The sequence below is a fragment of the Oncorhynchus clarkii genome, chromosome 5 (assembly GCF_045791955.1).
Source record: "Oncorhynchus clarkii lewisi isolate Uvic-CL-2024 chromosome 5, UVic_Ocla_1.0, whole genome shotgun sequence".
In the NCBI taxonomy this organism is placed as follows: Eukaryota; Metazoa; Chordata; class Actinopteri; order Salmoniformes; family Salmonidae; genus Oncorhynchus; species Oncorhynchus clarkii.
In genome coordinates, this window is record NC_092151.1 from 92,718,145 (window position 1) to 92,728,292 (window position 10,148).

Genomic DNA, 10,148 nt, shown 5'->3' on the forward strand with positions numbered 1-10,148 from the left:
AGAGAGAGAGAAAGAAAGAAAGAGAAAGAGAGATTAATAAGGAGACATAGCCCAGTTGACTTATTTTAGTTATAAGTGTCAGACCGAAGCAGACGTTCGGCAGCAGAGAGACTGGTAATAAGATGACAGGTTCATGGAAAGACAGACAGACAGACAGAGAGCGCCCGGCTGCCCGCCACTCGAATGATCTTTCCAGTGTAGCAAATCGAAACCAAATTCCCTTCCTTCCTTCCAGGCAGCCATCAACGAGGAAGAGAGAGACAGAGATACCTAGGGCCACCTGGGTCTGACTCCAAAGACTGTCAAAAATCTGCGTCCCAAATGACACTCTATTCCCTATATACGTAGCACTCTACTTTTGACCAATGCCCCATAGGGCTCTGGTCAAAAGTAGTGCACTATATATATATAGGGAATAGAGTGTCATTTGGGACATAGCACTCGCCAAGACAATTTCCCTCCAATCACCTCTCTATCTTAATCTGACAGCCAGACTCGATTAGGAGGCGTGGAAATTACTTCTCTACCCACCAGCTGTCGTCGAGAAATTATCTTAATTGTGCCATGATTATGCCTCTAAGCTTTGGTGAGAGGTAGGTATACCGTACCTACTGTACATTGCTCCTTTTTAAAAAAGGCACAGAAGGGATGGAGTGCTTTCTAAAGTATGTGGCAGGGTTGGGGTCAATTCGAATTGAAGCCAATCAATTCAGGAAGTGATTTGAATTTAAAATGGGGGGAAAAAAACAAGGTACTACTTCTGAAATAAATACCTCCTACTTTTCAGCTTATTAAGAAGTCATTGAAAATAAATGCCCTTTTTTTCAATTACTAAATTGGAATGTCAGTTTACTTCCTGGATGGACTGACTTCAATTCAAATTGACCCCAAAATCTGGTTTGGCTTAGGTTACTACTCTGTAAGTACGAGAACACACGCACACACACGCACACACACACACTCTCTCATAAATCAATCCGGTAGAAACAGGCCAACTACTAAGGATCACCTGAGCAACTTCAACCACCCACTGTCAGAAGACATGGGATGTGACAGGAGACATAAGAGTTCTGCTTCTGTCAGTTATGACAGTGAAAGAAGAGATCAAGGCCGTCAACCTGTCACTGACAAAGGCCAGGCCTTACTGCAGTGGAAATAAGGCCAGGCCTTACTACAGTGTAAAAAGTGCCAGGCCTTACTGCAGTGGAAAAAGGCCAGGCCTTACTGCAGTGGAAAAAAAGGCCAGGCCTTACTACAGTGGAAAAAGGCCAGGCCTTACTGCAGTGGAAAAAAGGCCAGGCCTTACTGCAGTGGAAAAGGGCCAGGCCTTACTGCAGTGGAAAAAAGGCCAGGCCTTACTGCAGTGGAAAAAGGCCAGGCCTTACTGCAGTGGAAAAGGGCCAGGCCTTACTGCAGTGGAAAAAGGCCAGGCCTTACTGCAGTGGAAAAAGGCCAGAACTTACTGCAGTGGGAAAAGGTCAGGCCTTACTGCAGTGGAAAAGGGCCAGGCCTTACTGCAGTGGAAAAAGGCCAGGCCTTACTGCTGTGGAAAAGGGCCAGGCCTTACTGCAGTGGAAAAAAGGCCAGGCCTTACTACAGTGGAAAAAGGCCAGGCCTTACTGCAGTGGAAAAAAGGCCAGGCCTTATTGTAGTGGAAAAGGGCCAGGCCTTACTGCAGTGAAAGGGAAGAGCTACCCATCAGTGCCATAGACTGCTAAATCATTTATTATGATTGACCCAGCCATAACAGTAGTCCATCACGCCCTAACAACAGTAGACCATCATGACCCTAACAACAGTAGACCATCATGCCCTAACAACAGTAGACCATCATGACCCTAACAACAGTAGACCATCATGACCCTAACAACAGTAGACCATCATGCCCCTAACAACAGTAGACCATCATGCCCTAACAACAGTAGTCCATCATGCCCTAACAACAGTAGTCCATCATGCCCTAACAACAGTAGACCATCATGCCCTAACAACAGTAGTCCATCATGCCCTAACAACAGTAGACCATCATGCCCTAACAACAGTAGACTGTCATGCCCTAACAACAGTAGACTGTCATGCCCTAACAACAGTAGACCATCATGCCCTAACAACAGTAGTCCATCATGCCCTAACAACAGTAGACCATCATGCCCTAACAACAGTAGACTGTCATGCCCTAACAACAGTAGACCATCATGCCCTAACAACAGTAGACTGTCATGCCCTAACAACAGTAGACTGTCATGCCCTAACAACAGTAGACCATCATGCCCTAACAACAGTAGTCCATCATGCCCTAACAACAGTAGACCATCATGCCCTAACAACAGTAGACTGTCATGCCCTAACAACAGTAGACCATCATGCCCTAACAACAGTAGTCCATCATGCCCTAACAACAGTAGTCCATCATGCCCTAACAACAGTAGACCATCATGCCCTAACAACAGTAGACAATCATGCCCCGAACAACAGTAGACCATCATGCCCTATCAACAGTAGTCCATCATGCCCCTAACAACAGTAGACAATCATGCCCTAACAACAGTAGTCCATCATACCCTAACAACAGTAGACCATCATGCCCTAACAACAGTAGACAATCATGCCCCTAACAACAGTAGACCATCATGCCCTAACAACAGTAGTCTGCTTCTAAAAACAGTAGTCCATCATGCCCTAACAACAGTAGACCCATCATGCCCTAACAACAGTAGTCCAACATGCCCTAACAACAGTAGACCATCATGCCCGAACGACAGTAGACCATCATGCCCGAACGACAGTAGACCATCATGCCCGAAAGACAGTAGACCATCATGCCCTAACAACAGTAGTCCATCATGCCCTAACAACAGTAGTCCATCATGCCCCTAACAACAGTAGTCTGCTTCTAAAAACAGTAGTCCATCATGCCCTAACAACAGTAGTCTGCTTTTAACAACAGTAGACTATCAGACCCTAACAACAGTAGACCATCATGCCCCTAACAACAGTAGTCCATCATGCCCTAACAACAGTAGTCCATCATGCCCCTAACAACAATAGTCTGCTTCTAAAAACAGTAGTCCATCATGCCCCTAACAACAGTAGTCTGCTTTTAACAACAGTAGACTATCAGGCCCTAACAACAGTAGACCATCATGCCCCTAACAACAGTAGTCCATCATGCCCTAACAACAGTAGTCCATCATGCCCCTAACAACAGTAGTCTGCTTCTAAAAACAGTAGTCCATCGTGCCCCTAACAACAGTAGTCTGCTTTTAACAACAGTAGTCCATCATGCCCCTAACAACAGTAGTCTGCTTCTAACAACAGTAGTCCATCATGCCCCTAACAACAGTAGTCTGCTTTTAACAACAGTAGTCCATCATGCCCTAACAACAGTAGACCATCATGCCCTAACAACAGTAGTCCATCATGACAAAACCGACCATACAAAGCCAACTGAAGCACATATGACATGGAGTAGGGATGTGGGGGTCATACATACAGTAGAGTATCGCAATATTATTTTTTGAATATATAATATTGATTGTCTAACTCCAAGTATCAATTCTGCCCCCCAAAATAAACTTTTTTTTGCTAAGCAGTTAAAGTTAGCTAGAGCTAGTCAGCTGTTCTACCTATGCCAAAAATCTGTTATTTCACCTTCTATAGCTTGGCATCAATCTTTAAAAAATATATATATTTTAATGGTGAGCTAACACATTTTCAGCACTTTAATTTCCATGGCTGATCAAAACTCATGTTCTCATGGCTCTCTCGTGTCCCTCTGTACCAGTCATGGTGAGCAATATGTTTGCAACACTGAATACAAATAAAAATCACATTGAGACACAGTACATCTAGAATAGTGATAAATCGTGATACATATAGAATAGCAATACATATATCGTGATACTATTGTATTGTGAGGTCCTGCGGTAAGTTGCTAATATTGAGGTCCATGGCGATTCCCAATCCTAACTTGGACTAGGTGGCCAAATCAACTTTAAAAGTAGACACGTTACCCCTGGTGCTGTGACCTTCTTACTGTGGATTGTGATCACATTTATATTACATTACATTCTAATCAAGAACTGAATGTGTACTCTGTAGGACCCACACTACATTCCCAAAAGTATGTGGACACCTGCTTGTCGAAAATCTCATTACAAAATCATGGGCTTTAATATGGAGTTGGTCCCTCCTTTGCTGCTATAACAGCCTCCACTTTTCTGTTAAGGCTTTCCACTAGATGTTGGATCATTGCTGCGGGGACTTGCTTCCATTCAGCCACAAGAGCATTAGTGAGGTTGGGCACTGATGTTGGGAGATTAGGCCTGGCTTGCAGTTGGCGTTCCAATTCATCCCAAAGGTGTTCGATGGGGTTGAGGTCAGGGCTCTGTGCAGGCCAGTCAAGTACTGTGCGCAGGGGCATTGTCATGCTGAAACAGGAAACGGCCTTCCCCAAACTGTTGCCACAAAGTTAGAAGCACAGAATTGTCTAGAATGTCATTGTATGCTTTAAGCGTTAAGATCTCTCTTCACTGGAACTAAGGGGCCTAGCCTGAACCATGAAAAACAGCCCCACACCATTATTCCTCCTCCACCAAACTTTACAGTTAGCACTATGCATTGGGGCAGGTAGCGTTGTCCTGACATCCGCCAAACCCAGATTCTCCCGTCGGACTGCCAGAAAGTGAAGCACGATTCATCACTCCAGAGAACGTGTTTCCACTGCTCCAGAGTCCAATGGCGTCGAGTTTTACACCACTCCAGCCAAGGCTTGGTATTGTGCATGGTGATCTTAGGCTTGTGTGCGGCTGTTCAGCCATGGAAACCCATTTCATGAAGCTCCCAACGAACAGTTCTTGTGCTGACTTTGCTTCCAAAGGCAGTTTGGAACTCGGTAGTGAGTGTTGCAACTGAGGACAGACCATTTTTACAGGCTTCAGCACTCGGCGGTCCTGTCCTGTGAGCTTGTGTGGCCTACCAATACCAATTCTGAACTGAGCCACTCCTAGAAGTTTCCACTTCACAATAACAGCACTTACAGTTGACCGGGGAAGCTCTAGCAGGGCAGAAATTTCACAAACTGACTTGTTGGAATGGTGGCATCCTATGACGGTGCCACTTTGAAAGGCATTCAGCTCTTCTGTAAGGCTGATGGAGATTGCAATGGAGATTGCAATGCTGTGTGCTCGATTTTATACACCTGTCGGCAACGCGTGTGGCTGAAGTAGCTGAATCCACTCATTTGAAGGGGTGTCCACATACTGCTCTTAAGTTCTAGTTCCTTTCTGTGGGAACTAACTTGTGTGTATTTTTCATAGAAAATTGCAATGCATTTAAAATGATATAAAATGCAAAACCGCTTGCATTTGCAGTCTTACCTTACATCATTTGGAACAAGATATTTCAATTCTACCTGTGTATTTTGTGCAACAGTTTGGCTAGGTTATGAATTAGATTGGCATAGAAAGAAACTGTGAGGCCTGCTGTATCTGTGTACTTAAAGACCAGAAAAGGCCTTGTACTGAGGGGACTTAACAAAGGTCTTGTGATGGAAAATCAAGATGGCGGGTGATGGTGATGTGATGCGGTTAAGGTTTACCTTAAAGCCAGGGCGTCCTGAGGAGGTTTTGAAGCCTCTCAGTTTTCCGCTAGTGTGCTGGGCCCCTGTGGTGGGGGGGGGGGGGGGGGATTTAGCAGTCAGTGTCTGTCTCCTGGCTACTCCCATCCAAGCATCAGCTTTGACAGATCCCCTTAGCACGGCTGTGTCCCAAATGGCACTCTATTCTCTATTTAGTGCACTACTTTTGGCCAGCGCCCTATGGGGAATAGGGTGCCATTTGAGACGTAAAGTCAGTGTCTAACCTCCATACGACTCCAAGGTCAGCCTTCTGAAAAGAGGAGGGATTACGGCTAGTTGTGACACTGACACACTTTTGTATTTTTCTCAGAATATTGTATTTGAGAAGAAGAAAATGATATGAAACGGAAAGTCAAAATGAAAGTAAAATCTATAGCTAAATGCAAGCATTGCTATTTCCTACAATGTCAGACGTGGATCAATCGCTCCAACTATAACCACTCAATGATATATAGCTGACCTATTAAGGCAATCACAAAGACAACATAATTTAAAAGATGCACTGCAGCCTCCCTAGCAACTCATTTAAAAGATGCAGTGCAGCCTCCCTAGCAACTCATTTAAAAGATGCACTGCAGCCTCCCTAGCAACTCATTTAAAAGATGCAGTGCAGCCTCCCTAGCAACTAATTTAAAAGATGCACTGCAGCCTCCCTAGCAACTCATTTAAAAGATGCACTGCAGCCTCCCTAGCAACTCATTTAAAAGATGCACTGCAGCCTCCCTAGCAACTCATTTAAAAGATGCACTGCAGCCTCCCTAGCAACTAATTTAAAAGATGCACTGCAGCCTCCCTAGCAACTAATTTAAAAGATGCACTGCAGCCTCCCTAGCAACTAATTTAAAAGATGCACTGCAGCCTCCCTAGCAACTCATTTAAAAGATGCACTGCAGCCTCCTTAGCAACTCATATATCACCTGCTTTACTTAAAGCTGCAATAAGTCCATTTTTGGGCAACCCAACCAAATTCACATAGAAACATGTGTTATCTGATACTTCTCATTGAAAACAAGTCGAATAAGCAGTAGATATATTCTATGTGCATTATTTCTATGCTTTGCGTTATTTAACAGCTGAAAATACAATATTTTTAGTCATGGAAAATCTATTTTACAGTAGTTTAGATGGCACAGCAGTTTAGATGGCATGGGATTTCTGCATAGTGCAGCTTTAACAAAAGGCACATCTCAATAGGTGGTCCAGGTATCATGACATGGCACATGTGTGTGTACTTTACTGTATTTCCACTTTAAATATAGTTTTTCAACCAGAAAAGTGCAAAAAAAAAAATATAATAATAATAATAATTTTTTTTTTTTTAAATAGCTGGAGTGCGTCTTTAAGTTGGAATTCAGTTGCGTTGGTCGGGAATTGAAACCCGGGTCACTGCTGCTGCGGGTTCGCGTGGGATCGAACGCGTCTCAAAAATCAGCAGAAAAGGTCAAAATAAGGTCACCAAAATGTCTGTTTTCGGGCTATACATGTCTGGCTGCGGTGCTGAACACCATACCACCAACGCATGAGATCTGATGAGAATGTTCCCAGTTGAATGTGTGCAGAGGTTGTCTCCGCAATAGTAATTCGCATAATCTTAGTATCGTGAGATTCCATAAAAACACATTCCGATATTAGGAGAATTTACGCAGCAGGTTAGGATAATTAACATAGCAGGTTAGGAGAATTAGGTTAAGGTCAGGAAAAGGGCTATGAAAAGCCAACTGACATTTACTCCTGAGGTGCTGACCCGTTGCACCCTCTACAACCACTGTGATTATTATTATTTGACCCTGCTGGTAATCTATGAACGTTTGAACATCTTGGCCATGTACTGTTGTAATCTCCACCTGGCACAGCCAGAAGAGGACTGGCCACCCCTCAGAGCCTGGTTCCTCTCTAGGTTTCTTCCTAGGTTCCTGCCTTTCTGGGGAGCTTCAAAAATCTGCATTGCTTGCAGTTTGGGGTTTTAGGCTGGGTTTCTGACATCGGCTGATGTAAAATGGGATTTGACCCATTCATTGATTGATTATGGAAAATGCTCTCCTAATCTGCTACAAATAAGTAACTTCCGGTTGCAGCTGTATCAAAGTGGCGTGTTTTTAGGGAGTCCCTTAGCATAATAGCTAGCTAAATAGTATGATCTCTTCAAAAATGTTGATTTTCAATGTACCGTTGAGCTTCAAAATGTTGGGCTCGTCCGGGATTTGAACCCGGGACCTCTCGCACCCAAAGCGAGAATCATACCCCTAGACCAACGAGCCAATACAACCCCAGTAGGCTAAAAAGGTCAATAACACATTACAACCAAAGATACTTAGAGCTAATTCAAGATAGACAACTGCCTGTCATTTTTAACGGAAGCAAATTACTCCTCGTGGGCAGAGAGAAGCATATTTTGCACATTTCCGTTAGGGAACGCCTACTCTGTGAAGTGGGCGCGTGCAATTACTCAAATCGCCCTCTTTCTAAACAACGCAGGTTCACTCAGTTCCTTACAGATTTTAGTTTTGGAAACAGAAAACTGTATTGACATGTATGACATGTTTTATAGATGAGAAAATTTGCCAAAAAAGTCGGCCAAAATCCATCTCGCTCCATTTTCTCCCACTGCCGGCCACTGGGCTTCCTCTCACCACCATATTTGGTAGTGAGTGGAAACAACAACCGGATGCTTCACATTTACACATTCGGTGAAATATCTGTGTCATTGTTCTGTGTTTTGTTACATTATATAATTAATTACATAACATTTGGATTTGTTCTCTGCTAGCTTTGAAGTGACCGAGTTGTGCTTTTTAATTATATTTATAGCTACTTGCTAGTAGCCTCTGTCACAGGTTTTCATCGCGTATATTTGTTTCAACGTGAAATGGGGCCGAGGCTAACTTGATAACTAGCTATCAAGATAAGAAGATGAATGCGTTGTGCTTCACGGCTCTCTGGTGGCAAAATGCAGTTGCATTCGCTAGTAAGTTGTCTTTGGCTAGCTAGCTACATGCATTACAGTATACGAACAGGTTTTTACTCTTTAGTTAGCTAGTAACTAACACTTGGCTGGCTCGTTATCAACTCTGTCTTCTGAAATATTCACTCCGGGGTTACACTACAATTTATATAACATTATTATGATGATGATATACCATGTGTTACACATTCACCTACCATTTCATGTCTGTGACTCCATTCAGACAGTTTTACTTCTGTCAGCTTCCGGTGCAGGAAGTGTTAAGTACGCTGGACGTTCACCTCAAATCAAATTGTATTGATCACATGCGCCGAATACAGCAATCCAATCACTTCAATGCTGGTAACAGGAAATAGGAAAGAAACAGGAAACGGCCTTCCTCAAACTGTTGCCACAAAGTTGGAAGCACAGAATCATCTACAATGTAATTGTATGCTGTAGCATTAAGATGTATCTTCACTGGAACTAAGGGGCATAGCCCGAACCATGAATAACAGCCCCAGACCGTTATTCCTCCTCCACCAAACTTTACAGTTAGCACTATGCATTAGGGCAGGTAGTGATCTCCTGGCATCCGCCAAAGATTCTTCCGTCGGACAGCCAGATGGTAAAGTGTGATTCATCACTCCAGAGAACGTGTTTCCACTGCTCCAGAGTTCAATGGCGGCGAGCTTCACAACACTCCAGCCACGACTTGGTATTGCACATGGTGGTGATCTTAAGCTTGTGCGCGGCTGCTCGGCCATGGAAACCCATTTCATGAAGCTACCGGCGAACATTTATTTTGCTGGCATAGCTTCCAGAGGCAGTTTGGAACTCGGTAGTGTGTTGCAACCCGAGGACAGATGATTTTTACACGCTACCGGTTTCAGCACTCGGCGGGGCTGTGAGCTTGTGTGGCCTACCACTACCAATTCTCAGCTGAGCCGCTCCTAGAAGTTCCCACTTCACAATAACAGCACTTAGTTGACCAGGACAGATATTTGATGTACTGACTTGTCGGAAAGGTGGCATCCTATGACGGTGCCACGTTGAACGCCACTGATCTCGTCAGTACAGCCCCTTCTACTGCCAATGTTTTTCTATGGAAAATGCATGCTCGATTTTATACACCTGTCAGCAATGGGTGTAGCTGAAAGACAAATCCACTTATTTCAAGGGGTGTCCACATACTTTTGGCCATGTAGTCTGTTTTCCAACGAGCTATCATAAGAGCTGGAAAAGAGCGTCTGCTAAATGACGAAATGTATTGTAAATGTACAGTACTCATACCCATAGTCTACTCTTACTTAGCTAGGACTTGGTATTCCTTACAGAGCATAAGCCATCGATGAAGCACCTCCATCCCTTTCGGGTCTTGTGCCCTCTGCTCCAGGCGTTGCCATGTCAGACCCTCTGCCTTAATCTCCTGCTCTCTCTCCATGTGAGTGTCCTGATCAGGTGCACTTTAAATGCAGCTCAAAACAAGTACAATTACCAGTAGTAGTCCTCATCTTGCAACTGGTGGGGGGTGGGGGGGTCAGGTTTTCATGCAGCCTAAACTCTAGT

The 10,148-nt window shown here is 44.0% G+C and overlaps 1 non-coding gene across 1 annotated transcript; it reads right to left on the minus strand.

The window, feature by feature from the left end:
• Positions 1-7,824: 7,824 nt before the first annotated feature.
• On the minus strand, positions 7,825-7,896 carry trnap-ugg (transfer RNA proline (anticodon UGG)). The gene has a single exon. It is a non-coding gene; the product is annotated as a tRNA-Pro (tRNA).
• Between the last annotated feature and the right edge of the window lie 2,252 nt (positions 7,897-10,148).